Genomic DNA, 26,509 nt, shown 5'->3' on the forward strand with positions numbered 1-26,509 from the left:
AGAGTTGCAACTCTTAAATACCACACTGGCTCTCCAATCTCAGCCCAACCTGAAGAAAACTACTAAAACAGAGTACACAGAAGTCATTTTTATGTGCTGCTTCAAAGCATGCCCAATTCCCAGGAACTGAGTTCTTTGGTGCTTTTAGCACGGCGCTCTGGAGTGACTTTGAAGCTGCTACGTCTTCTTCCCCATTGCTCAGGGATGATCCCAGGTAACCGGGACTCACGCAGAATGGGAAGGTATCGCTATGGCCCAAACCAATCAGCTTGGGCTGTCTTCACGATGCTGCATAGCCAATTAGATTTGGATACTCGAGGATCTCACAAAGGGCAAATTAAGCCAGTTCGGAGTGAGGGCAATCAATATTTCCTGGATCGGTCCATTCGAGGCAATCAGGAACGGGGTCATAAATGGGATGATGTCACAGTCCTGTGTAGCCAATCAGGCGAGGTTATATGCTGATGCCACAAAAGGCAAACAAGCAATTCAGAGTGAGGGCAAATAAGAACAGCCTAGCACCTTAGTGCCCTCCCCTGACACCGCTGCCTTTTGAAGCCATTGCCAAAGAATTAATGAAGGTGGGATACTTTCCAACATTGCCCAAAATGTTTGTGAGAAGAGGCTCACTTTCAGCTCAGGCCTACCTTGCAGGGCTTTTGCATGCATCCCTAAAAACACGTCATGATCGGAGAATGTTCAAAAGCGTTATATAAATATGAATTAAAGTTGTTATTATTAGAATCCAAAATCAGGCCCGCCCGAGCAGTCTAAATAAAAAAAGCCACAGCCCCAGGTTCCTAAAAATCCCATGCCTTGATAGGTGTGTGTGGGGGGAGGGACTCAGGGGCGATGGAACACTGATGAAAATTGGATGTTGCAGAGCGGGTACCGTGCCAGGACATTGCCAGCTTGTGTTTACAGGGTGCCACAAGAGGACAAGATGGCTCCCAACCTGAAGCCAAAACCTACAGATGCCCTTTTTTCAGCCAGGCAGAACTGTTTCAGCGATTAGCTTGCAGGCAGAGCATCGGGGCTTGTGTTGGAAGCAGAACGATTCTTGATTCTCGTGCTGCTCAGCTGAATGCAGAGGCCCTGATCCACCGTCCCTGCGCCTGTCTCCACAATCTGGACAGCCTCCCTCTGACTCAGATGCTACCCTGCTTTACCCCCCACGGCCAACTCTTAATCCTTTCCAGTCTCTCTGCCCTTCTTCCCCAATAGCCCCCTCTGTCCCCCACAAGCATGTTCCCAAGGCCTCTGGGACCAATTTCTTGTTTCTCTCTGAACTGGTGCTTTTTTAAAAATCTAAGATGGATTTGATATCCTTGGGGCTGGGAACGTGTCGCCTCTGTGCTTTGCATGCCACCTGATGTAAAATATGAATAAAGAGGATCTATTTCGCTGTGCATTGTGGTTTCACCCCCACCCTTAGCAATCGGTGCAGGCGACAGTCTCAAAAGTATACACATTACAAAAAAAATCACGTTGCCATCAAATCAGGGTGAATCATGCGGCTGATGAGGCTTCACTGGTTTTCCTCAGCCACCAGAGTTGCGTCCCAGTGTGCAAACCCACACTTTTTTTTCGAAAAAAAAATATTTTTATATTTTTATCCCAAGGGGCTTATTGGCAGCCTCAAAAGAACTAATTAATAATGTGTGCGTATGCAATATTTTTAGAAGAAGAAAAGATGTTTTTATACCCTGCTTTTCACTACCCGAAGAAGTCTCAAAGAGGCTTACAATTGCCTTCCCTTCCTCTCCCCACCACAGACACCCTGTGAGGTGGATGAGGCTGAGAGAGCCCTGATATTACTGAAGAAGAAGAAGAGTTGGTTCTTATATGCCGCTTTTCTCTACCCGAAGGAGTCTCAAAGCGGCTTACAGTCACCTTCCCTTTCCTCTCCCCACAACAGACACCCTGTGAGGGAGGTAGGGCTGAGAGAGCCCTGAGATTACTAAAGAAGACGAAGAGTTGGTTCTTATATGCCACTATTCTCTACCCAAAGGAGTCTCAAAATGGCCTACAGTCGCCTTCCCTTTCCTCTCCCCACAACAGACACCCTGTGAGGGAGGTGGGGCTGAGACAGCTCTGAGAGAACAGAACAGGACTGTGACTGGCCCAAGGTCACCCAGCTGGCTGCATGTGAAGACGCGGGGAATCAAACCCGGCTTGCCAGAATAGAAGCCCAGCTGGCTCTCTGTTTAAGCAACATCTTACGGGTAGATCTTACAGTGCTATCTCAATCCGGCCTACGCAATGGGGCTTTACTTCCAGGAAAGCCTTCTTACAATTCCCCTGTCGACAGTGTCATCCCCAACCACTGTACTCCCTTTGAAATCGACCGAAGTCAACAGGGATTAGAAAGGCATCAGTCTTCTTAGGATTGCACTAAAAATAACTCAAGCCTCATGTGCAGAATGGGGAATGATAAATATTTATGGCAGGCGAATGAGGTAAAGATTACATCATTACCGAGACTGTGTGTGTGCCCGTGTGCACACAGGCAGGCGGGAGGGACGTGAAGGGGGAAGTGGACACGGATATTCTGAGCCTGGGCAAAATGAGACGCACCGAAATCTTTCTTCCATCCCAAAGGCATAGGAAGCGCACAGGTTTTGGCTCTCCTTGGGGGTTTGGATCTCTTTGGGATCCTGAGGAACAGCAGCCTACAGAAAGTGATGGGGGGGGTGGAACTTTCCTTAAGAAAGCGTTTATCAGGGCTCTGTCCTGATTCTTGCAATAAAAAAAATGCCTCTGAGCATGCGCAGTTTTTTTTTTCTCAGAACAAGAAAGCAGAGGGGGACGGGAGGTGGGACTATACATCTTCCAGATTTAGGGGTGCAGCTTTAACACACGCTTAAGACTTAATCCTGGTGCTGCAACCTGTAAACCGTGCCTAGAAGGTAAACACCGGGAGGGGCGTTATGGAAGTTTAATTATAAATAAATAAATTCCTCCTGCCTTGTTCTTTACTATAATTTAGTACATATTGTATCCTGCCATTCCTCCATGGAGCTCATGGTGGCATTCATCAATCCCCCTCCTGCATTTTGCCCTCACAACAACCCTGCGAGGTTGCACGGCAGCAAGCTTCCACGGTAGTGCGGGTCTTTGAAGTTATGTCTCCCCAGTTCTTCCACCCCACACTACCTTACCACTGATGCTGAGGAGGAGGGAGAGACAGAAAGGTGTCACTCTTTCTTAAAATGTGTTGTCTACCATCACTTTTAGATTTTTATACTTCTATTTACAGCCCTTAAAAAAAAAAAAAAGAGTAGACAGCCTAGGCTTGGATTAGGGGGACCTGGGTTCAGATTCTGCCGCCACCACAAAGCTCATGGGGAGACCCTTGATGGGTCTATCTCAGCCCAACCAGACCCACCTTGCAGGGTTGTTGTAAGGAGCAAATGGGACAACTATCTTGGCCCAAAGGAAGGGTGCAAACTATAACCACCAAATACATTTTCATTTCATCTGGTCCCACCCACCCCCTTCTCGCCTTGTCTGCAAACGTCCGGGAAGAAAACTACCACGAGGAACACACCCACACAAACTCTCCCTCCGCCCCCTTCTGCCCCAAATTCAAGCTGACCTCCTGGAGTTCTTGCAAGCGCCGTGGCTTAGCAACCACACAACAGCACACCCCTTTCTCTCCTTCCTTGTTCTCTCCCCCCCCCAATTAAAGCACAACCCCCCCAACCAAATGCAGCCATGCCATTCCTGTCTCCATATGGCAAGATCACGTACGAGCAAGCCCTAGTCTGTGCATGCCCTTGTCGTCTGGACCGCTGTCCCAATACCCCCTCCCCAACACCCTCCCCTGCACCCCGCCAGACGAGCCACAATGTGCTTCTGCTATCCCGGATCTGGGACCGAAGGGGTTATTGACCAGTTCCTCCAGTTTGGTGCAGTGATCGAATTACAGGAGAGATCCTTCCGGAAGAGCAAAGGGGGGGGGGACAGGATCCCCCTTCCCCTTCCCCTTCTCTCTAAGAAATGCTTGTTAGTTGCCCACCCCCACCCCCAAAGGACCCCACAGGAGGAGGGGAAGAATATTTCCCCTTATTATCCATCACCGGTGCAAAGATGATTCAAGGCTCGGCTGCCCCCAGTGATTCCCTCTCCCCCAATCTCCCCCCCCCACACACATACACAAAAACACACACCTGGCTGTTTCTTTCCACCGCATCCCTCCACCTGTCTGCCCCCCCCCCCGCTCCCACGTACCTGCCACAGGTTAGATCCTGCCGGGTCCCCTTCCAGCGCCGGAGCCCCCCGCCTGAGCCATCCGCATCCCTTGGGCACCAGCGGCCAGGGAAGCAGCCGGCTCCGCACAATGGAAGGCTGCAGTGTCTATAAATTCATCCGGGTGGCAGAAGGAGCAGAGCTCGGTCGGTCGGACGGCCGCAGCCCCCCCTTTGCCGGCTGCTACGGAGCCAGGTTGGCTTGCAAATGCAGAGGGGATGCAGGAGAGGGAGATGCCCTGCAGCTTCTTCTTCTCCTCTCTTCTTTTTTTGGGGGAGGGGGTGGGCAGTGACCTAGGGGGGAGGATAGGGAGGCAGGGGTGGGTGGCCCCCCCTCCATCACTCACCTGCCATCCTCCCTCCCCCCTCCCCTCCAAGCCTCCAAGCCTGACCTTAGCAGAAAGGAGGAAGCTTTTTCCCGCTTCCCTTATAAGAGCAGCGTCGCTGTGGTAACCAGGACTCCACCTGTCTTTTGGAGTCTGTGCGTGACGCCAGCCCAAGTGCTACTAGAGTGGGGCAAGCCTGCCAGACCTGGGCCTGGCCACAGTCCTCTGATCCTCCTGCCCAGGGGGAGTCAAACTGCGGCCCTCCAGATGGCCATGGACTACAATTCCCATGAGCCCCTGCCAGTGAGCCCCTGCCAGTGGTCTCTTCCAGCTGTCTGGGATTCTGATGCTGCCATTAAGCTAATGGACTAGCCATGGGCCATTCACACTCTCAGCCTGTCCTACCTCACAGGATTGTTGTGAGGGCCAAAAGGAGGCAGGATGAGTGAGGAGGGGTGCCGCTTCATCCCTAGGATTGGTGTGGGAGAAGGAAGTCCTCACCACACAACAGGGAGAAGATGCAAAGACTGTCCCACAGAAGGAGCGTTGGACCGATCCCAGCGGAAGGTCTTCGACTTGAGGCATATGGCAGAGCATTCAGGGGGCAAAGGAGAACTTATTTATTTATTAGAAGGTTACATTTCCATGCTGTCCTTTCCCGAAGACAGATGACAACAATAGAGCAACAGCTGCATATACAAATGCATAATATATAAGATAATAAAACAGACACTGGCCATAAGTATATAAATAATAAAATACAGAGAAGGGAAAAGTGGATAAGTTCCAGGAAGGCCGACAGAACGAGATCAGGAGAAGGCCTTGAACAGGCCTGACTGAGGAGGAAGCTGAGGAGGTCCCACAGGGCTCCAACCTTGTCCAGTGAGCCATTCCTCCTGGATGGGTCCAGAGTGGGAAAGGGTCTTGTCCCGGCAGTAGCCAAGCAGGCTCTTGGGGGCCTGGCCCCGCCCACAAATTCTGCAGGGATGAGTGCGGGGTACAAAGGGGATTCTGGTGAGAGAGCCGGTCCCTTGGAGCAGGGGTAGTCAACCTGTGGTCCTCCAGATGTTCATGGACTACAATTCCCAGGAGCCCTGCCAGAAAACACTGGCAGGGGCTCATGGGAACTGTAGTCCATGGACATCTGGAGGACCACAGGTTGACTACCCCTGCCTTGGAGGATTGTGCTCCATGTCATTGCATAGGAAGAGAGGGGGGCATTTGACTGCTACCTTGGAGAGCTCCAAAGCAGATGCAGGTGGCAAGACTGTAAGGAGACAAAGGGTGCTTTGAGCTGGTTTGCAATGGATTATTATTGTTGTTGTTATTATTGAGTTTACCGCAGTGTTCTTTGGGATTTTTGACTCTTATTGTATGACTTTTAGGTCCTAGTGTGTTTTAATGGGGTTTTATTGGGGTTTTATTATGGACAAATTTGTGGTGGGAAAATAATAATAATAATAATAATAATAATAATAATAATAATAATAATAATAATAATAATAATTTTATAAGTTGCCCTTCCCATTCAAAGCTTTACAATTTAAAATTATCCCTTCTCATCATATATTAGGTTTTCCAGGCTTATGGTGGGAGATCTTTCTATATAGTAGGAAAAGTAGGGGGGGTGGAGGTTTTCCTGCTTTTCTAGTAAAGGTAAGTTCTTTTAGTTTGCATTTGCAAAAGGAGATGACATTTTAAAAGAAGGAACAGGTGGGCAGGTTTAGGGCCCCTTGAGTTTTTCTGCTCAGGCCTGGACTTGGGGAGCTGATCTGGCAGGGGTGGCCAAACTGGGGTTCTCCAGATGTCCATGCTGGCAGGAGCCCCTTCAGATGGTAGGGGCTCATGGGAATTGTAGTCTATGGACATCTGGAGTACCCCAGTTTGGTCACCCCTGTCTAAAGGCATCATAGCTGCGCTACTGCTTAAAGGCCTCTGTGGCGGACGCCCCGAGTCTGCAAATATGTGCAGGAGGGAGACAGATAATAATTTTGAAGAGTTTAAAGTGGTTTTCACTTCCAGGAGAGTACAAACATATTTCTTTTCTTCCCCCTTGCACATCTGTCTAAACAATACAAATGACCACAGTGGGAATGTGTTGCTGTCAGTGATTCCCCCCCCCCCCCCATCTTCAGCTCTTGGAAAAGAATAAAACCGTCTCTAGCTAAGCGTTCTGCATCAAAACCACCCAAAATCTGGCATCACAGAGGGCTGAGTTTTGCAATCTGTACAAATTAAGGCCAACGTGTGTGTGTGTGTGTGTGTGTGTGTGTGTGTGTGTGTATGTGTGTGTGTGTGTGATTTATTCTGCTTCTCATAGAATCATAGAATCACAGAATCATAGAGTTGGAAGGGGCCATACAGGCCATCTAGTCCAACCCCCTGCTCAACGCAGGATCAGCCCAAAGCATCCTAAAGCAAGGGCAAATCACAAGGGCAAATCACCAAAACTCTACACCTGGAAATTTTACACAACTTACCATTGAGTTCTGTTCTGATTATCCGGGGCTCTTCTCAGACATAACACCAACCCAGGGGTCAAGAAGCAGAACTTTGGTTCATTGAGACCAAGCCATGATTTGTGATCAGCAGGCATAGCTTGAAGTGGTCTTGAAAAACACGGTGCTGGCGTCATGCCTGGCTTGACAGACTGCTGGTTATAGTAGCCCTGAGACAGGAGCAAACTTACAACGCTGAGAGGATGGGCTTCTCTAAAATTCAGAACCAGGATCAACCTGTTAACATTTGCAGCACCCTGAGAACGATAAAGACCCCTAAGACAAAACCCCTTATACAAACAGCAAAGAAACCAAACAGACAAAAACGAGGAACCTACAAGAGAGGGGAAAGTCTTTTTTGATAACCTCCAAAAGAGCAGATGTCATAAGGGTATTTTTACAGCTATTTCAGCTGGGGAATTGGCTGCCTAAGGCAAAGGTGCCAAATCATTTGTTACGAGGGTTGGATCTGACATAAATGCCGCATTGTCAGGCCGGGACATGTTGCCATAAAATGTAATGCCAGGTACCGGTGAGATGAACTTTATAAAAGGCATGGGCAAACCCACTTAGTGATATTGTTTTTTTATTCAAAATACAAAAACACCCCGATACCTTAACGCTCTTACAGAATTTCCTTACAGCATCTCCCTGATGCTCCAACTTCCACTGCCAATTCCGCATTGGCATGAGGCAGGGACATAATGCGCAGCCTCTGTCATCTGGCAATAAAGGTAATCAATTGCTGAAGGGCTGGATAAGACCCATGGGCGAGACAGTTTTGGCCTGCAGGCCAGATGTTTGACATCCCCCTCCCTGGCAGACTTCAAGCAACAGCTGGACAAACACTTGTCAGGGTTATTTTAGGCTGATCCTGCACTGAGCAGGGGGTTGGACTAGAGGGCCTCTAGGGCTACTTCCAGCTCTATGACTGTATGACACACAACCAAATGAGCTTGAAAATAAAATAATTATTCTGGGTTCACACCCCTTCAGCGACCCACTCTGAAGACAAACTGTCTTTGCCACCTTCTGGAATGTCACCAATGAAGATACTGACTAGGCCAAACGCTGGGGGCCACCACTGAAAAGGCTACCTCCTGTCCGCCTGAGATGCCTGTCTGATCCTATTTAAGGCAAACTGGTGAGAAATGACAGTGCCAAGTCTGTTCCTCTTTTGAAAAAGAGAAATGGGATATAAGCATAATGGTACAAAGCACTAACGAAAATGACACACCTAGCAAACCTACGGTAAGACCTCCAAGTTTCTAGTGAGCATCCATGTGGCCCACGTCTTAAGGAGATCAACTTTAAGCATCAGATCCCAAAACTGGAACTTGGTTTAGGAGATCCAAAATTATTGGCCACAATCCACCTCCAGAATGAACTGTAAACTGCCCCTCCTTGACACCTGGAAACCTCCATATTTAAAGTACTCCATGGCCGGAGAAGAACATCAATCAGCCTAAGACACTTATTAATGCTGTGAGATGCATTTTTATTACACTGAGTAATTGTTTTGACTTTAATGTTGGGTATATTATATATTTTGAGTATTGGGTGTTTTAGATGCTGTAAGCCCCCACGAGCTGGCTTGGCCAAGAGTGGCACATTAGAGATTGAAATAAATAAAATAAATACCTAACTGAAAGGAAGGATACAATTTTCTCCACTTTCTGTTTGCTCGTGGGGCAGCAAGTGTGGTTTGCTCCAAGGGTGTGAATGTGAGAATGTAAGTTGCTGCCAGCAATAAACATCTTTGAACGGGCATTGGATTTGTGGAGGATGGGCCTGTTGGTGGCTGCTAGGCACGGTGACTGAAGGGAACCTTCTCCTCAGACCCACAAGGCAATATCGGAAGAAGGCCTCAGGCTCTTTGCCCTGTTGTTGGCCCTTCGGAGTAACTGCTTGGCCACTGTGTGAGACAGGAGGCTGGATTAGATGGACCCCTGGTCTGATCCAGCAGGGTTCTTCTGATGTTCTTAGGAAGGCCTCGGCCTCTATGCTCTGTTGTTGGTCCTTCAGAAGAAATAGTTGGCCACTGTGAGACAGGGTCCTGGACTACAGGGATCCTCACTGGTCTGATCCTGCAGGGCTCCTATTATGCTTGTAATGGGAAAGGCTTTGGCCTCTATGCTGTGTTGTTGGCCGTCTAGAGCAGGATTTCTCAGCCAGGGTTTTGGGAAACCCTGGGATTTTTTGACAGCCTTGAAAGGGTTTCCTGAATGGGTGGGAGTTAATTCATTTTTAAGGTATATTTTTAAAATTATAAACATGTATTGCGTGAAATGGCCATATATGGTCATGTTGACCCGACCTGAAAATGATCAATGATGGGCCTGGAGGGGTTGGGGAGGGGCCCTGAGTGGGCATGTTCACAGCTATGCTTCCCAACCACATCCTGCATGATTGCACCACTCCTGGGGTTTGTTGAAGCTTGACAAATGTATCAGGGGTTTTGCAATGCTAAGAAAAATCAGAAAGGCTGGTCTAAAGGAACTGCTTGGCCACTGTGTGAGACAAGATGGCGGACTAGATGGACCACTGGTCTGAACCAACAGGGCTATGATGTTCTTATCAGTAAAGGCCTCAGTACTTCTTATGCTCTACCACTAAAATCTCCAAGGATTTCCCAACCCAAACCTGGCAACGCTACCCAAGCATCTTTCCCCCCCACCGTCCCTTGGGGACTGTGCATAGACGGAATCCCCATAGACTTCAGGTTCAAGATCTACTCAATGCATGAATCCTGATCCCGCTAGGAACGCAATACACTGAGCACTTGTTGCAGGATTTAAACAAACTAGCACAAAGCAGTACCCTTTTGTGTTCAACCGGGACCCAATCCAGTAGGGAATCCTCAAGAGAAAGGACTGTTTTGTACACAGGTCTCCCTCGGTGATTCAGAGGATATCAGTCTACCAGCCTGGCATTTGTGAATAATAAATATTAACAACCACTGAGAGGAATTGGAATAGAATAAAAATCATGTCCCTGTGGGCTCCTTTGGCAAGGCAAAAATCTTAAGACCGCTGAGCGGAGACGTAGGCCTTGCACTTGACCTGGTCTGGAGGCGTTGGGAGTTGGTTTCCCCCTCTTACATTCTTGAATCAGATTCACACCGGACTGCCCAAAAGACACGGCTGTCAAAAAGCTCATCAACCTTCCTCGTGTGGCTTTTTCAAGCGTTCCCTCCCCCAGCTGCTGAAACTATCCAGTTTTGTTATGTACTTTCATGTGGACAGCAGAATTTTTTCCCCTGCTTGTTCCAATGCCAGATTTCAGATTTAATTTCCCACCACTTACAACTTCCAAGGGCATTAGGTACGGGGAGCAATTGAGGCCCGCTTGCTGCCTCCGTCTTGACCTCAAAGGTTAAGATCAAGTGGCTCTTGATAATCTCCCCATATTTCATTTGATAATTGTGAGAGTATATTTTTTCCCCTAATGCTTCCCAGACAGGCACATGCCACTGAGATCTCAGCCAAGGGGGACATTTGCGGAGCAATTTAGACGCTCCGGAAAGAAGCAAGGACAAGAGACGGGGGGGAGAGGAGGCCGCCATTGTTAAAATTACTGTATTTTTCTTCCTTTTCTTCCCCAGCTGCCATTTCATAGTCGCAGCGAGGAACAGTTTGGATTAATCCCAAGGACAAGTGAAGGATGGCCAGGCCTTTCACATCATTAGCAGAGAGTTCTTCAGTTTTTCAAAGGGTTGTGTTTTTTTTTGGGGGGGGGGAGAGTTAGAAAGCATCGGCCACTTTTTTTCATTTTGTTTGAGTGAAGCAGAAACAGGAACAATTGCAATTTCCAGCCTCCCCTCCCCAAACAACACACGTTACACTCGAGTCTGGTGTCGTGGTTAAGAGCAGCGGCTTCTAACGTGGCGAGCCGGACTTGTAAGTCGCTTTGAAACTCCTGGGAATCTGGGGGTGGGGCCTGGGGAGGACAGAGGCCTCAGTGGGACACAGAGTCCACCATCTGAAGCAGCCATTTTCTCCAGGGGAACTGATCTCTGTAGTCTGGAGATGAGCTGTGATTCTGGAATCTCCCCTGGTCCTACATGGAGGCGGCCATCCCTAGGCCCCTTCTGGAAGCCCCGGGTCCTGGCAACTGCCCGACCGCACTGTCTGTGGACGCCAGCCCAAGGCCAGCACCGGAGAACGGCCAACGAGTTCCACTAAGGTGCTTTCCCATAATTTCCCCGGCTGTTCTTCATGCATTTCCTGGTTCTGCCCAGGCCAACTTGAGCACCAGATGCCTCCAGGAATCATGTTCTTGTGTCATCCGGGGAAGTTTTTTACACCATCAAAAGCAAGCGTTTGCCTTCCGAGTTTTCTCTTTCCCATCTGGATCTTCAATTAGCGGAGCTTTTCTCGCCCATCTTTATGGCCGGATAGACGCCGGGGCTGTTAGGCAGATGCTCCTGTCCCGCTCTCAAACCCCCCCCCCCCCCCCGTTTCCCCAAGAACGAGCAACACAGACCCAACAATTAAAATCAGCTCTGGGCTTGCTTTGCTTTTGCCTTGCTTTGTGTATTATAACAGCCGCCGCACAGCGGTGCTTTGACATTTGCAGAGCGCTTCGATTCATGTCGAGGGGGCTTTCGGCGCCTCCCCCTCCCCTTTTCTGCAACACGAGACCACCCCTGAAACAAAACGCCGCTGATTCCCAGCAGCTTTCCTCTTATAATAATTTCTTGGGGGGGGGGGAGGAGCCAGAGAAACCAATGGGGTTTTCTCCCCCTCTCCGAAATGCAAGCAAGTCTCGGAGATGGAAAAGGTTTCTTCCGCTGCCTTTGTGACTCCCTCTCCAATGTCATTTAAAGGTCGTTCGTTCCGTTTCCTTTTTGGGATTACTGTAATTATTCGGGGCATGCCTGGGCAATGTGCAACACACCCCGAGACTAATGTGGACCATTAGCCACGGAGGTGCCCTGCCCAACCCCCCCTCCCACCCCGGGTTCCCAAAAAGCCCAGGGGTCCCCCTGCATCCTTTACGGGGCCGTTGTAGCAGGGCTGCGTTTTGGTGAAGTCACAATTTATGCTAAGGAGCCTATTTTAGGCCGAGAGGGTGCATAATTAAGGCTGCTCATTTTAATCATCTTAATTGGTCCAATTAATCAACTGGAGCTCTAACTGCCGATTAGCACCTCAGCCTGGATTAATCAGCCAGAATGATTTATTGAGTATATTTTTACCCGCCCTTTCCTCTCCAGGGAGCTCGGGACAGCATACACGCATCTCCCTTCCTCCCTGAAACTTCACAACAATCCTATGGGGCAGGTCAGAGCAGAAGTGAATGTCTCTGCCCAAGGGACATTTGCCACAGAGTTCGGATTTGAACTTGGGTCTCCCCTTACCACCTCCTCCAGGCCCATCATCAGCCACTTTAGGAAGGGAGTGGGTTGACCTGCTCAAAGACTGGGAAACAGGCAGTCTGGTATACAGTAGAGGTCCCCCAACTTTTTTGATTCTCCAGGTACACAGAATTTTGACACAACATGTTGGGTGCAGCAGCAAAATGGCTGTTACAAAATGGCTGCCGCAGGAGGCGGAGCCACCCACAAAAAGCTACAGCTTAACTTCAGCAATATAGTATAGATCTTGCTAAAGCAATATTTTACAAAATCTGCCCCACCAATCCAATAGCCAATCAAATCTCCTGTTGCTTCCAATTTAATCTCCGGTTGCTTCCAAGTATGTTATTTGCTGATATTCTCATTGCTAATTAATTTTATTGTTTAGCCCCGCTCCCATATGAGCGCCCTCTTGGCCTTTTGAGCCCGTGCGGAATCAGCCAGAGTGTTACTGGCCCAAGGTCACCCAGCAAGCCTCCATCGCAGGAGTGGAGATGTGAACCTGGCTCTCCCAGATCCTAGTCCTACCCTCTTAATCACTACACCACACTGGTTCTCTAAGTAAAAGCCTATCTCGCCCCCAAACATCAAACTGCATTAGAAACAGGTGTCCTATGCCACAAAATCCATATTTACAAATCTGCCAAGCAACAGAAGAGAGAAAATGAGAGAGAAAGAGAGACGGGGGCAGACAGGAGAACTGCTATGGTAATATTCGTAAACTTAGCCGAGGGAGAGGCTAATTTCTTAGCAATTGGCTCAGCAGACAGGAGGTCAGGGTCCTGGGTAACCCCACCCATGTGATTCTGGGCTTTTCAGTATCATGAAGCAATTCCTTGTTGTTACTGGAACCTGGGGTAGAGTCCTTGAGATACCCGTCTGACCACAAACAAATTTCCGTACCTACATATGCTATTAAAATGGACCTATGATGTATGCAAAAGCAGGGAATTTTTTTATTGCCAGATGCAGGTGCTTAAACCCCCCCCCCCCCACCCCCGAGATGTACAAATTGGAAACAACAAAACGAGGAACCAGCAAAACTATGAATTGTTAAGCAGGGATTCAAAGAAACTGACAGCCCTGCTACGAGATGTGACGCAAATTCCAAAACTGCATTTTGTGACTTTGTGAAATCTGATGAACTGCTAACCGGGAATTAATTAATCATAGTCACTTGAAGTCGGCTGATGTCTTCAAAGGGAGCGAAACTCAGGTTTCAAGTGCTAATCAAAGGGAAGCCAAGTCTCGGACTGGATTGGCACCTTTGAAAGGCACATCCCCCCCCCCTCCCGCCCTTTGCTCTTAGGTGAGTCCTTCTGCATCTCGCCTCCAGCTCCCCAGCCTGTAAAAAGCAGATAATAACCTCCCTTTGTATGCAACAGGTACGAAGGTGGGAGGTATAATAATCTGCATACCTGTGATCACGTCGTGCCCTGTAGGATATGATGCTGGGAAGCCAGAAAGAAACGGTTTGGAGAAATCGTTACTGCTTCAGCTCTTCACCGTTTTCAAAGGACGGGGGCTTTTGGGAATGCATGCGCAGCAGGGGACGTCTAGTTAATTAAAAAACATCAACCAAAATTGCAGACGTGTTTTGTTTGGGAATCTTTTGCATTTCTCTCAGCCCTAGACATATGGGGAGGACTAGTTGCTGTTACTCAGTGGTGAGAGCAAGGCATTTTGTGCATGGGCAGGGTCACTCTCTTCTTCTTCTTCTTTTACTATTTTAGATATGGTGACTCCTGACGCTAATAGCAGGCTCTTGTACTAAGGTAAAGGTAAAGGTAAAGGTATCCCCTGTGCAAGCACCGAGTCATGTCTGACCCTTGGGGTGACGCCCTCCAGCATTTTCATGGCAGACTCAATACGGGGTGGTTTGCCAGTGCCTTCCCCAGTCATTACCATTTACCCCCCAGCAGCAAGCTGGGTACTCATTTTACCGACCTCGGAAGGATGGAAGTAAGGATGGGCGATTCGGATTCGGAAACGCCCGAATCGGCCGAATCGGGGCCGATTCGGGCGTTTCCGAGCCAGAAACGGTCCGAATCGGACCTCTGGCGCCCCCTAGCGGTCCGAATCGGCGAGATTCGGCGATTCGGGCCGAATCGATTCGGCAGGCCCGAATCGATTCGGCATGAGTCGGAGGCTTCAGGCAGCCGTTGCCTGAAGCCTCTCTGCTGTTTGGCTTTTTTTTTTTTTTCAAACAGTATTTTTTTGCCGCCTAAAATGGCGGCGGGGGGGAGGGGGGGAGTGAGTGGCCAATCAGAATGCCTGTAGCTTTTCAGCTCAGGCATTCTGGCCACTCACAGAAGACTTTTTATTTTTAAATCCCCTTGCTTTGTAGCCTGCCCGGGAGGAGGCTACTTAAAGCAAGGGGCTGCTTGCTGGAGCTCACTTTGAGCTCTGGCTGGCTGGCTGACTCCTAAGCTCTGCTTGGTTGAGCAGCCTGCCTGCCCTGCCTGCCTGCCTCCTCTCCTGGGTGGACTTCTGGACCTGGCTGTGGACTCTGCGCTGGACAAGACAGCAATAGTTTGTTTTAGGGGTTTTTTTCTTCTGCTTTTCTATTTTTCTCTATTTTCCCCTCTCTCTCTCCCCCCCCCTCTCTCTCTCCTCTTTTCAAAAGTTTTTTGCCTTTGGGTTTCTGTGGGTGGGGGCCTGGGGGGGTTGGGGAATTGTGTTTGCTGTTCATTGTGTTAACTGTTTGCTGTGTTGTTTTTTGTTAAAGTATTTTGGGGGTGGGGGTTGGGGCTTGTATTTTAAAGTTGCCTTGCCTTGTTTCTGATTGTTTTTTTTTTGGGGGGGGTTGGTTGTTTTGGGTTTTTTTCTACAGATTTCCTCAGTTGCCACCTTTGGGCTTCGTGCCCTGGGTGGCAGCTGGTTGTTTGATAGGTGTGTAGGTGTTTTTTTGGTGGGGGGCTAGTTTTAGTTTAGTTTGTTCTTTAGTTTAGTTTAGTTTGTTAGGTTGTGTTTGTTAGGTTGGTTTAGCTTAGGGCCTTGCAGGGCCAGTTTTTGCCAGCCACCTTTGGGGGAGTGCCCTGGGTGGCTGCTGCTTGTTTGTTGGGAGCTGTTTCTTTGGTAGAGTTAGCTTGTTTGGTTAGGGCCCTGCGGGGCAAGTTTTTCTTGGTGGACACCCTTGGGGGAGTGCCCTGGGTGGCTGCTGGTTGTTTGCAGAAGCTGTTTGGTTGGCCTAGGCTAGGCTTGGTTTGATTTAGCAGTTAGGGCCTTGCAGGGCCACTTTTGCTTGGTTGCCACCTTTGGGAGAGTGCCCTGGGTGGCTGGCAGCTGGTTGGTGTTTTGGGGATTGTTTGTTTCCTTCCTGGGGGGAATTGCTGCGTTCTTCTTGGGGTGTCCAATTAGTGACCCTTTAAATAGGCAGTAAAATCCATAGTGTTAGGAGAAATTATAAAGTGCAAATAATTTTTTAGAATAGATAGTTTCTTTCCTAAGTAGCCAGATAGGATTTTTATAAGAGAACAGTGATTTGGGTTTTAGGTTAAAATTGTATTTTCTTGATAGTTAAAAAAACATTTAAACCAGCAGGGGCTGTGCCTTATTGAAGGCCAGCTTTCCTGGTAGAGACAGGAATTGATTTAGAGGCCAACAGGTTTAGGGGTTCTTCTTAGCAGATCAGGTGGGGGCTTGGTGCACAAATCTGCTCCAGCCTTCCTTCTAGCTAGTAACACTCAGGTAGTTTAAAACACTTTGAAAGTCTAAAAAGGTTTTTTTTTCCTAATTTTTCCCTGCTGTAGGTTAGGTAGGGACAGTTAAACTTAGCTAGGACCAGACAGGTTCCTTTAGTTTAACAAAAAAAAAAAAAGGAGAGAGAGAGAGAGAGAGAGAGAACAGGAAAACTCCATAGAAGTTAGGTCAGCTTAGGGTCTAAAAAAACTAAACAGGTAGCTGGTGGGAGGGTTTTATAAGTTTCAAGGTTTCCTTAGAAACAAGTGTTAGGGCAGTTAGTGGTAGGGCCTCAAATTTCCCTGTCTCTTAGATTACAGACAGTTAGTAGGAAAAGTTTGTCCAAGGGAACATGAGTGGGAAGAAGGAAGGTCAGGCTAGGGGCCCTGGGGGAAAGGCCCTACAGAAAACCAGAGGGGTGGAGGGGAGTGAGAGGGGGAAGGAAGCGTCCTTCCCCCCACCTGAGAAGAGGCCTGTCTTGGGTCGACCTTCCACCACTCCGACCTCTGGCCGGAGTGGTGCAATAAAGAGTGTCCGCAAGGGTCTCTTTATTGAGGCGGCTGACGGGGCGCCCCCTTCTAAGGTGCGGCAGGCAGGGGTCTTTGCTGGCACTTCTGCGGGGCCTGCTGATCAGGCAGCCCCTCGTGCTGCTCCTTTTGCTAGCGAGGCATGGGGGCGTCAGGAGGAGTTGCCTGATCTCTCCCTCGGGGTGAGCCTTGGGGACATGAGTGGCTTGTCCTTCATGTCCCCAGGCATCACCTCGGGGGTGCAGAGAGCCCTGGAGGAGATGGGTGAGGGACTGGCCCGCCAGTCTACTCCCCTTTCTCCTCCAGGATCCAGCAGGCTTCAATTGGGGGGGGAACAGGAGCAGATGGTTGAGGTGGTGCAAGAGGGAGAGATGGAGGTGGCACCCCCTGCCCCACCATCTCGACCCCTTCCCCCTCTCTCACCTCTTTCTGTCCCCACCTCAGGACACGGTGTGTCCGGCCCGAGCTCCTCACAGGAGGCAGCTCAGAGGACTTCGCAGGCTGCAAGCCAGCCTGCGTCGTCCAAAGGCTCCAAAGTCTGGAATTACTTCCAGATAGTGGAGGGAACCCACCTAGCAGAGTGCCAGCTCTGTAGGCAGAGGGTTAGTCGTGGAAGGCAGGAGCGCCACTACACGACTAGCGGCCTCATGAACCACCTGAAGAGGCACCACCAGGCTGTCCTGCTTCAGGGGGAGAGACAGGCTGGCAGTGGGGTGCCTGCGCAGGCACAACCTACCAGCACGGGGCTGGAGAGTCTCCCTGGGACCTCCACCTCGAGAGCTCTCCCTAAGAGTTCTGCTCAGGGGGCGGGTGGAGTTAGAGGGAGGCAAGCGACCATGGTGGAGATGCTTGCCCGGGCTGGCAGTGGCATGCCAAAAGGGGGGTTTGAGGCAGGGTGTAGGGCCGCGAACCATGACCTAGCTGCGCTCATGGCCGTGGGTGGGTACCCCTTTCGTCTGGCCGACGACATGTACTTCCACCGACTATGCCGTCGCATATCCACCTGGTACACGCCTCCTAGTCGTACCACGATTAGCAGGACAGTGTTGCCCTCTCTTTATAGGGCAGCCAGGTGCCGGGTGGAGGTAGAGATGTCCCGAGCTTCAGGGACCGTACACTTCACCTCGGATATATGGACGTCATGTCATGCGCAAGATGCGTACATCTCGCTGACTGCGCATTGGTGGGACGTACGGGAGGTGCTGGGTGGGGTTGAGCCTGTTAGGCAGGGTGAGGGCTGCCGGGCAGGCTATCGCCATGCCTTGCTGCACATCGAACCCTTCGATGTGCGGCACACGGCAGACAACATCGAGGGCACCATTCGTAGAATGGTAGATGGCTGGGTAGGCAGTGGGACGGGGGTCACCAAGGGCTTCTTGGTGACAGATGGTGCCCTCAACATGACCAAGGCGGTCAAGGGCATGGGCCTGAAGCACATCTCCTGTGCGGCCCACCTTCTCCACCTCGTGGTTAAGGATGCCCTTGGGATCGGCTCCAAGGGAACCGGTTCATCCGCCGAAGCCATTGACTTCAGGCATCTCATCGAGAAGTGCCGGAAGATCGTGGCGCATTTCTCTCACAGCTCGTACGACGTCTCGAGGCTGGAGAGAAAGCAGGTCCTGATGGGCGTGCCGCAGCACTGCCTTATCAGAGACGTCAGCACGCGCTGGAACTCCACCCGCGCCATGCTTGAGCGCTTGGTGGAGCAGAGGAGAGCCTTAGACGCCCTTGTCCAGGAGACGAGGATGTTTATGCCTGGGGAGTGGCTCACCCACCGAGAGTGGGAGATCATTTCTCAGACCGTGGAAGTGCTTGCGCCCTTCAAGACTTCCACGGAGATGCTCTCGTCTGACACGGCGAGTTTGGGTCTGGTCGTGCCCATGGTCCACAAGGCCCGTGTGGTGCTGGCCCCCTTCCTGGACCCGGCTCGAGGACGTGCAGACGTTGTTCCAGCCGTGCGCGCGCTTGCGAGGAGGCTTCTGAGAGGGCTTGAGAGCCGCTTCGAACCCCTCTGCAAGTCTGTGACATACAGGCTCGCCGCCATGTGTGATCCGCGCGTCAAGGGCAGCTTAGCAGAGAGGGAGAGGAGCCTTCCTGAATGGCGCGAGCTGCTCATTCAGAGGCTTGCCTGGTGGAAGTCCAAGGAGGCTGAGGTGTCAGGCCAGGCAGGGGAGGAAGGAGCCAGCACGTCCGCTGCTCCTTCCCCCCCAGCCTCTGCTGGCACATCAGCCACTGCGGGCCACCCTAGCGAGAAGGCTGAGCAGGGCAACTTCTTGCTGGGGTTCCTCCAGCCCACTCCTTCTCTTGAGGGCAGCGGGTGCCCGAGGGAGGACAGTGCGTCTGGGATGGTGAGGGCTTACCTCGGTGAGCCCCAGGAGTCCGAGAACGCCTGTCCCTTGAGATACTGGGCCAGGATGGAGGCGGTCTGGCCGGCCCTCTCCCGCCTGGCCCGTGTCTACCTTTCGTGCCCGCCAACGAGCGTCCAGAGCGAGCGGGCATTTTCTCATGCTAGCAGCACCGTCTGCGAGTATCGCTCCCGCCTGGCGCCCGAAAGAGTCCAGCAATTGGTCTTCCTCAAGGTCAACTTGCCGGCTCTTGGCCATCCAGAACTATTCTTGGAGGAGGACTGAGGTGAGCACAGAATTGCTGTGACTGCATCCTCTCTGAGTCTGTTCTGGGTGGCGGGGATGAAAAACGCTCGCCCAAGGTAAAAATTCAGACAGGACCAGTGCCCTGGCCAATCTAAATTGCCCCCCCCCCCAACCACACAAACAGAAATTCTGCAATCACCAGAGGGCCAGAGATTAAATCTGGGTCCCTCAGTCATGCCACCCATTTGGAAAACTTTTCCCAGTCCCAAAGTGAGCCTTAGAGCTCAAGGTAAACCCAAGAAGTAACTGAGCATTTCTCAGTGGGTGCCCAGGAGGAGTTTGTTGTTGTGCGTGCGCCGATTTGTCTTTTTGCTGCTGCCAGGGCTGTTCTCCCAGAACAGCTCTGCCAGGGCTCTCTCAGGATGTGGCCTGAGTAGAGCAGTTGGGTTAGAGGTGGTTTGAGGCTGTGGCCTGTTAGGTTGTTGGATTCCCCACCAGTGTCCACTGCGCCGTGTGTGGACTTCTGGGGGGGGAATGTGTCTTTTTGCTGCTGCCAGGGCTGTTCTCCCAGAACAGCTCTGCCAGGGCTCTCTCAGGATGTGGCCTGAGTAGAGCAGTTGGATTTGTGGTGTTTGAGGGCGGTGGCCCAAGCGTAGGAAGGGAAAGGTGAGTGGAAGCTGCTTTGATACACCTTTGGGTTGTGAAAAGCAAGTCTTCCTCTTGCTTTGTATTTGTTAGAGGGGGGAGGCTGGATGGGAGAGCCAGTGATGAGTCCACAGCATGGATGGAGCATCCAGATTCGCCTCTGAGCTCCTCCATTTGCTTTCTGAGGCTCTCCTGGGTTAGTGCGTAGGCGCCGTGAAGCTTTACAGCTTCACTGGGGGTTTCTGGGGGGATCTCCAGGTCTCCCCTGGAGGTTGACATCCCTGAGCCACTAGTGTTCCTAGTGGTGCAGGGATATCCCCCCCACAGGCCAGTGCAGGGCCCCCCTCTCCTCTGCAGGGGAACCCAGGTGAGAACTCAGTGGACCTTATTGGTTCTGCAGTTCTCACCTGGAGGCTGCTTAGGCTGACAGCCACAGGTTCCCCTGCACCTGGGAGAGAGAGTCCTTTCCTGGCCTCTGTTTGGAGCCAATGCAAGTCAATGTCTCCATTGACTTGCATTGGCAAGCCTTCCCCCGCCTTCCCCGGGGGCTGGGAGGGAGGGGGTGCAAGTTGCACCCCTGAAACTTCTTGGGGATCTCAGGGAGGGTCTTCCCTGAGTCCCCTGAAAGTTTCAAGAAGATTAGACCAAGGGGTCCAATGCTACGGGCTCCCAAAGAGGGTGCCCCTATCCGCTCCATTGGTTACAATGGAGCGTCAGGTTCTCTAGGCTGAACATGTTTCTCCATAGACTTCTATGGGGGATGTTCCTTGGGAGCCCCCAGGATGGGACCCCCTGGTGCAATCTTCCTGAAACTTGCAGGGGATGGAGGGAAGACCCCCCCAGAGATCCCCTGCAAGTTTCATGAAGATTGGACCAAGGGATCCCCATCCTATGGGCTCCCAAAAGCGTGAGAAAAAAATGATTACAGAACAAGGAAATTGGCAATTTACCTGCTGAAATCATTTTTTTCTCACGCTTTTGGGAGCCCATAGGATGGGGATCCCTTGGTCCAATCTTCATGAAACTTGCAGGGGATCTCTGGGGGGGTCTTCCCTCCATCCCCTGCAAGTTTCAGGAAGATTGCACCAGGGGGTCCCATCCTGGGGGCTCCCAAGGAACATCCCCCATAGAAGTCTATGGAGAAACATGTTCAGCCTAGAGAACCTGACGCTCCATTGTAACCAATGGAGCGGATAGGGGCACCCTCTTTGGGAGCCCGTAGCATTGGACCCCTTGGTCCAATCTTCTTGAAACTTTCAGGGGACTCAGGGAAGACCCTCCCTGAGATCCCCAAGAAGTTTCAGGGGTGCAACTTGCACCCCCTCCCTCCCAGCCCCCGGGGAAGGCGGGGGAAGGCTTGCCAATGCAAGTCAATGGAGACATTGACTTGCATTGGCCCCGAAACGCCCGAAACGATTCGGGAGGCTCCAATGCAAGTCAATGGCTTCCATTGACTTGCATTGGCCCCGAATCGGCTCGGACAGCTCCGAATCGATTCGGGAGCCTTTCAATGCAAGTCAATGGCCTCCATTGACTTGTATTGGCTCCCGAATCGATTCGGACCGGTCCGAATCGGCCCGAATCGGCCGATTCGGATCCGAATCGGTCCGAATCGGGCCGGTCCGAACCCGAACCGGTCCGAATCGGGCCGATTCGGATCCGAAACGGTCCGAATCGGGGCCCCCGTGCACAACCCTAGATGGAAGGCTGAGTCAACCTTGAGCCGGCTGCTGGGATTGAACTCCCAGCCTCATGGGCAAAGCTGTCAGACGGCTGCCTTACCACTCTGTGCCACAAGAGGCTCTTGTGCTCTTGTGCTAAGTCCTGATAAAAGGTAAAAGGTAAAGGTATCCCCTGTGCAAGCACCAGGTCATGTCTGACCCTTGGGGTGACGCCCTCCAGCGTTTTTATGGCAGACTCAATACGGGGTGGTTTGCCAGTGCCTTCCCCAGTCATTACCGTTTACCCCCCAGCAGCAAGCTGGGTACTCATTTTACCGACCTCGGAAGGATGGAAGGCTGAGTCAACCCTGAGCCAGCTGCTGGGATTGAACTCCCAGCCTCATGGGCAGTGCTTTCAGACTGCATGACTGCTGCCTTACCACTCTGCACCACAAGAGGCTCTTTAAGTCCTGATACTCCCTGCTAAGTACCTGAGGAGGCTGGGATTTGGGGAGGGGAGAGACTTCAATGGGGTCTAGTGCCATAGAGCAGGGGTGGCCAAACTGAGACTCTCCGGTAGCATGCTGGCAGAGGCTCATGGGAATTGTAGTCCATGGACCCCTGGAGAGCCACAGTTTGGCCACCCCTGCCATAGAGTATGCTTTCCAAGGCAGCTACGTTCTCCAGGGGAACTGATCTCTGTCACCTGGGATCAGCTGTATTTTCAGGAGACCTCCAGCAACCAGGAGGGGACTGGCGAGCTCCAATAAGATTGTCAGGTTCCCCTCTGGCCACCGGGGGGAGATGGTTGGGGGTAATTTTGCTAGACCCAGGTTAGGAAACTGCTGGAGATTAGGGGGGGAAGCCTGGGGAGAAAAGGGTCTTCAGCGAGGTTGAACACTGTAGAGTTCAAAGCATCCGTTTTCTTATGGGGAGCTGATTTCTGTAGTCTGGAGATCTGCTGTAATTCTGGGGAATCTCCAGGTCCCACCTGGAGGCTGGCATCTCTGCACATGATAGGGAGGCTTATGACTTCATTGTCATTTGGCAGGTAAATGTACAGCCACACTCATAAACTCAGTGGCGTCTAGGCCAGGACAATGGGAAGGAGACCGTGGGAACCGAGGATAGGAAACTTAATCCGAACACAAGGAGGGTTACCATTGTGAGAAACACACTGATGGTTTGACAATATTCCCCGTAAATGACTTAGTCTCGCTGTCCAGCTTCTCCTCTCCATGTAACTATATCCTCTACTACAGGGGTTCCCAACCTTCCTAATGCTGCAACCCTTTAATACTGTTCCTCATGTTGTGGTGATCCACAACCGTAAAATGATGCAAGGGTTCTTTCACAGAAATTAATCCGAAACTGACCAATGGCGTGAAGATAAGGATTACATGTAAATTGGGTTTTTCCCAGGATTTCTCAGTTCAGTTCTGCCTCTTGTCCCACCATGCCGATCTCGCTCTTTTCCGCTGCTCCAGACAGACGAACGCTCTCTCTCGATCTACCCCGCAAGGCTGTTGTGTGGATGGCACCCCCCCCCTCCCCAGCCAAGCTGCTTTCCCTGCCGCGACCCCTGTGAAAGAGTCGTTAGACCCCCAAAGGGATTCCGGCCCCCAGGTTGAGAACCACTGGTCTACTATATAAAAGGCATGCCGTCTTGCCAAGGATTTACCTCTTAAAGCAGTGGCTTCTGGGAGCGGGTGCGGGGTCTGAGTGACATCAGCATGTTGGAGGGTGCCGTTTCCTCAAGCCCAGTCCCTCCCCCCCCCCCCGGTAGGCTCCCCGAGTCGAGTGGCCCGTGATTTGGGCAGCAGCAGTTGGGTTAGAGACCTCTGCCCCTTCTCCCCGTTTCCACTCCCAAATCCCAATTTGGAGTTGACAACCCAACGAAACATACCACGTTCACACTGGAAATAAATTAGATAAATCCTGCTACGCATTTGCATGCTGATGCCATTTGCACAACTGTGCAATTTTTTTTTTAACACAAAAGGTAAATACATATAGCTCAATAAATACCATAAAGGATCATTTCATCCTTCATAAAGCGAGGGATGACACGGGGATTTAAGGAGAGAACAATCCGTCTACGTAGCCTCCTGCGCTCGCATGTCACAGATTCATCTTTTCTGCCGTAGATTTACGCAGTCAATTATTTGCTTTGAAATACCACTTTGACTTTCAAATTACATTCCCGCTTGATGAAAACAAAGATCTGTCAGCGTATAGGAGCTGGCATTTCATACGTTTACACCCCGTTAATATTTCACCCGCAAACACGTCGCACGCCAAAATATCGCCTTGTACTAATACCAGGGACGCTTCACCCAAATAAGAAAAAGAAAATAATTTAATAAGGGAGGGAAATAATTGCTTTTCTCTCTTTCTCGAGGGCAGCAAGTCAGAGAGAGAGAGAGAGAAAACCTGATGCAGTGAGCAGAATGTCTACAAGCTCCCTGAAAATGAAGGAGACCTTCATAGGATCAAGTGCTTCATTTCATTGATATTTGTGCTGGACAGTTTCCCCCTGCATCAGGGTCTGGTTCTTTTCTCAAAGGCTGCACGAGTCCTGATGAGTCACAGGAGAGATTTCTCGAGAACGTGGCCCGGCACAACCCGAACCACCGTCTGTTGATGAGGAAGCCGTCATTAAAAATTAACCGTGCCTGCAGTGTGAGACGGAGAGCAGAGTGGATTTCGAGCAGGGCTCAGAGGACTTGAGCTGCGGTGAAGGCCCAGGCCCACAGCAGACTGCACCAAGAGGAGAGATACGATGCAAGCCAAATCTGTTAGATCCACAAGGAGAATCCAATCTCATGCAGAACAGCCGCCAACAGGTGCTCAGACTTTTGAAGAACAGTGAGGGCTAGAAACATCTAAGCTGGTTTTGAAAAAAGGCATATTCCTTTGAGGCAGCTTTGTGCTTCCCGGCAGCGGCAACAGGCTACATCTCTGGTGTACAGGGAATGTTGCGTTCAGGCTTTTTCAACAGCTGCTTGATGCTTGCAGAACAGACTCCCAGAAGACACTGGGAGGCCTTTGTGTGTGTGTGTGTAGAAGAAGAAGAGGAAGAATTGGTTTTTATGCCCTGTTTTTCACTACCCAAAGGAGTCTCAAAGCAGCTTACAAATACCCTTCCTCTTCCCACAGCAGAGACCCTGTGAGGGAGGCGGGGCCAAGGGAGTTCTGTGAGAACACCTCTAACAGGACTGTGACTAGCCCAGCGTCACCCCGCTGGCTGCAAGTGGAGGAGTGGGGAATCAAACCCAGCTCTCCAGATTAGAGGCTGTCACATGTATTGTACGTATCTACGTGTTGTCACCCCCTTCAAGGATCGCTGCCTTGTTGTGGCAAGGGGGCTTGCGTAGTTCAGTGAAGCTATGAGCTATGCCGTGCAGGGCCACCCAAGACGGACAGGTCATAGCTGAGAGCTCTGACAAAAGGTGATCCACTGGAGAAGGCAATGGCAAACCACTCCAGTATCTTTGCCATGAAAACTCTATGGACAGTTCCAATAGGCATAACGATATGACGCTGGAAGATGAGCCCCTCAGGTCGGAAGGTGTCCAATATGCTACTGGGGATGAGCAGACGGCTAGTACGAGTAGCGCCAGAATGAATGAAGCGGCTGGGCCAAAGCCGAAAGGACGCTCAGTTGTGGAAGTAACTGGTGGCGAAAAGACAGTCCGATGCTGTAAAGATTTTTATTCCATAGGAACCTGGAACGTCAGATCCATGAATCAAGGCAAGCTGGACGTGGTTAAACAAGAAATGAGAAGACTGAACATCGACATTTTAGGAATCAGTGAACTAAAATGGACAGGAATGGGTGAATTTAATTCAGATGACCATCAGGTATACTACTGTGGACAAGAATCTCGCAGAAGAAATGGAGTAGCATTCATAATCAATAAGAGAGTAGGAAAAGCAGTCTTGGGATACAATCCCCAAAATGACAGAATGATCTCAGTTCGAATCCAAGGCAAACCATTCAACATCACAGTGATCCAGGTCTACGCCCCAACCACTGCTGCTGAAGAGGATGAAGTTGATCAGTTCTATGAAGCCCTACAACACCTTCTAGAAGCAACGCCCAAAAATGATGTGCTTATCATCATGGGGGATTGGAATGCTAAAGTAGGAAGCCAAAAGATAACCGGGATAACAGGCAAGTTTGGCCTTGGAGTACAAAATGAAGCAGGGCACAGGCTGGTAGAATTTTGTCAAGAGAATACAATGGTCATAGCAAACACTCTTTTCCAGCAACCCAAGAGACGACTCTACACATGGACATCACCAGACGGTCAACACAGAAATCAGATTGACTATGTGCTCTGCAGCCAAAGATGGAAAAGTTCTATCCAGTCAATAAAAACAAGACCAGGAGCTGATTGTGGTTCAGATCATGAGCTTCTTGTTGCAAAATTTAGGCTTAAATTGAAGAAAGTAGGGAAAAGCACTAGGCCACTCAGGTATGAACTAAATCATATCCCTGACGAATACACAGTGGAGGTGACAAATAGATTTAAGGAATTAGATCTGATAGACAGAGTGCCTGAAGAACTATGGACGGAGGTTCGCAACATTGTACAAGAGGTAGCAACTAAAACCATCCCAAAGAAAAAGAAATGCAAGAAATCAAAATGGCTGTCTGAGGAAGCTTTACAAATAGCTAAGGAGAGAAGGGAAGTGAAAGGCAAGGGAGAAAGAGAAAGATACACCCAATTGAATGCAGAATTCCAGAGAAAAGCTAGAAGAGATAAGAATGCCTTCTTAAATGAACAGTGCAAACAAATAGAAGAAAACAATAGAATGGGGAGGACCAGAGATCTTTTCAAGAAAATTGGAGATATGAAGAGAACGTTTCATGCAAAGATGGGTATGATAAGGGACCAAAATGGTAGGGACCTCACAGAAGCAGAAGAGATCAAACAAAGGTGGCAAAATTATACAGAAGAACTA

At 50.5% G+C, this 26,509-nt stretch overlaps 1 protein-coding gene across 17 annotated transcripts in view; it reads right to left on the reverse strand.

Annotated features, from left to right (window-relative positions):
- Nucleotides 1-26,509, reverse strand: part of SRCIN1 (SRC kinase signaling inhibitor 1) — a 279,306-nt gene that overhangs the window by 127,912 nt on the left and 124,885 nt on the right. For 4 of the 17 annotated variants that reach the window (XM_077315668.1, XM_077315667.1, XM_077315669.1 and 1 more), the window contains exon 1: nt 4,234-4,610. The exons of the other annotated variants lie outside the window; for them this stretch is intronic. The gene's annotated coding sequence lies outside the window, so the exon portion shown is untranslated. Of the gene's footprint in view, nt 1-4,233; nt 4,611-26,509 lie in introns of those variants that run through there. 17 annotated transcript variants of the gene reach the window in all.

This window comes from Paroedura picta, chromosome 16, assembly GCF_049243985.1.
Source record: "Paroedura picta isolate Pp20150507F chromosome 16, Ppicta_v3.0, whole genome shotgun sequence".
Lineage (NCBI taxonomy): Eukaryota > Metazoa > Chordata > Lepidosauria > Squamata > Gekkonidae > Paroedura > Paroedura picta.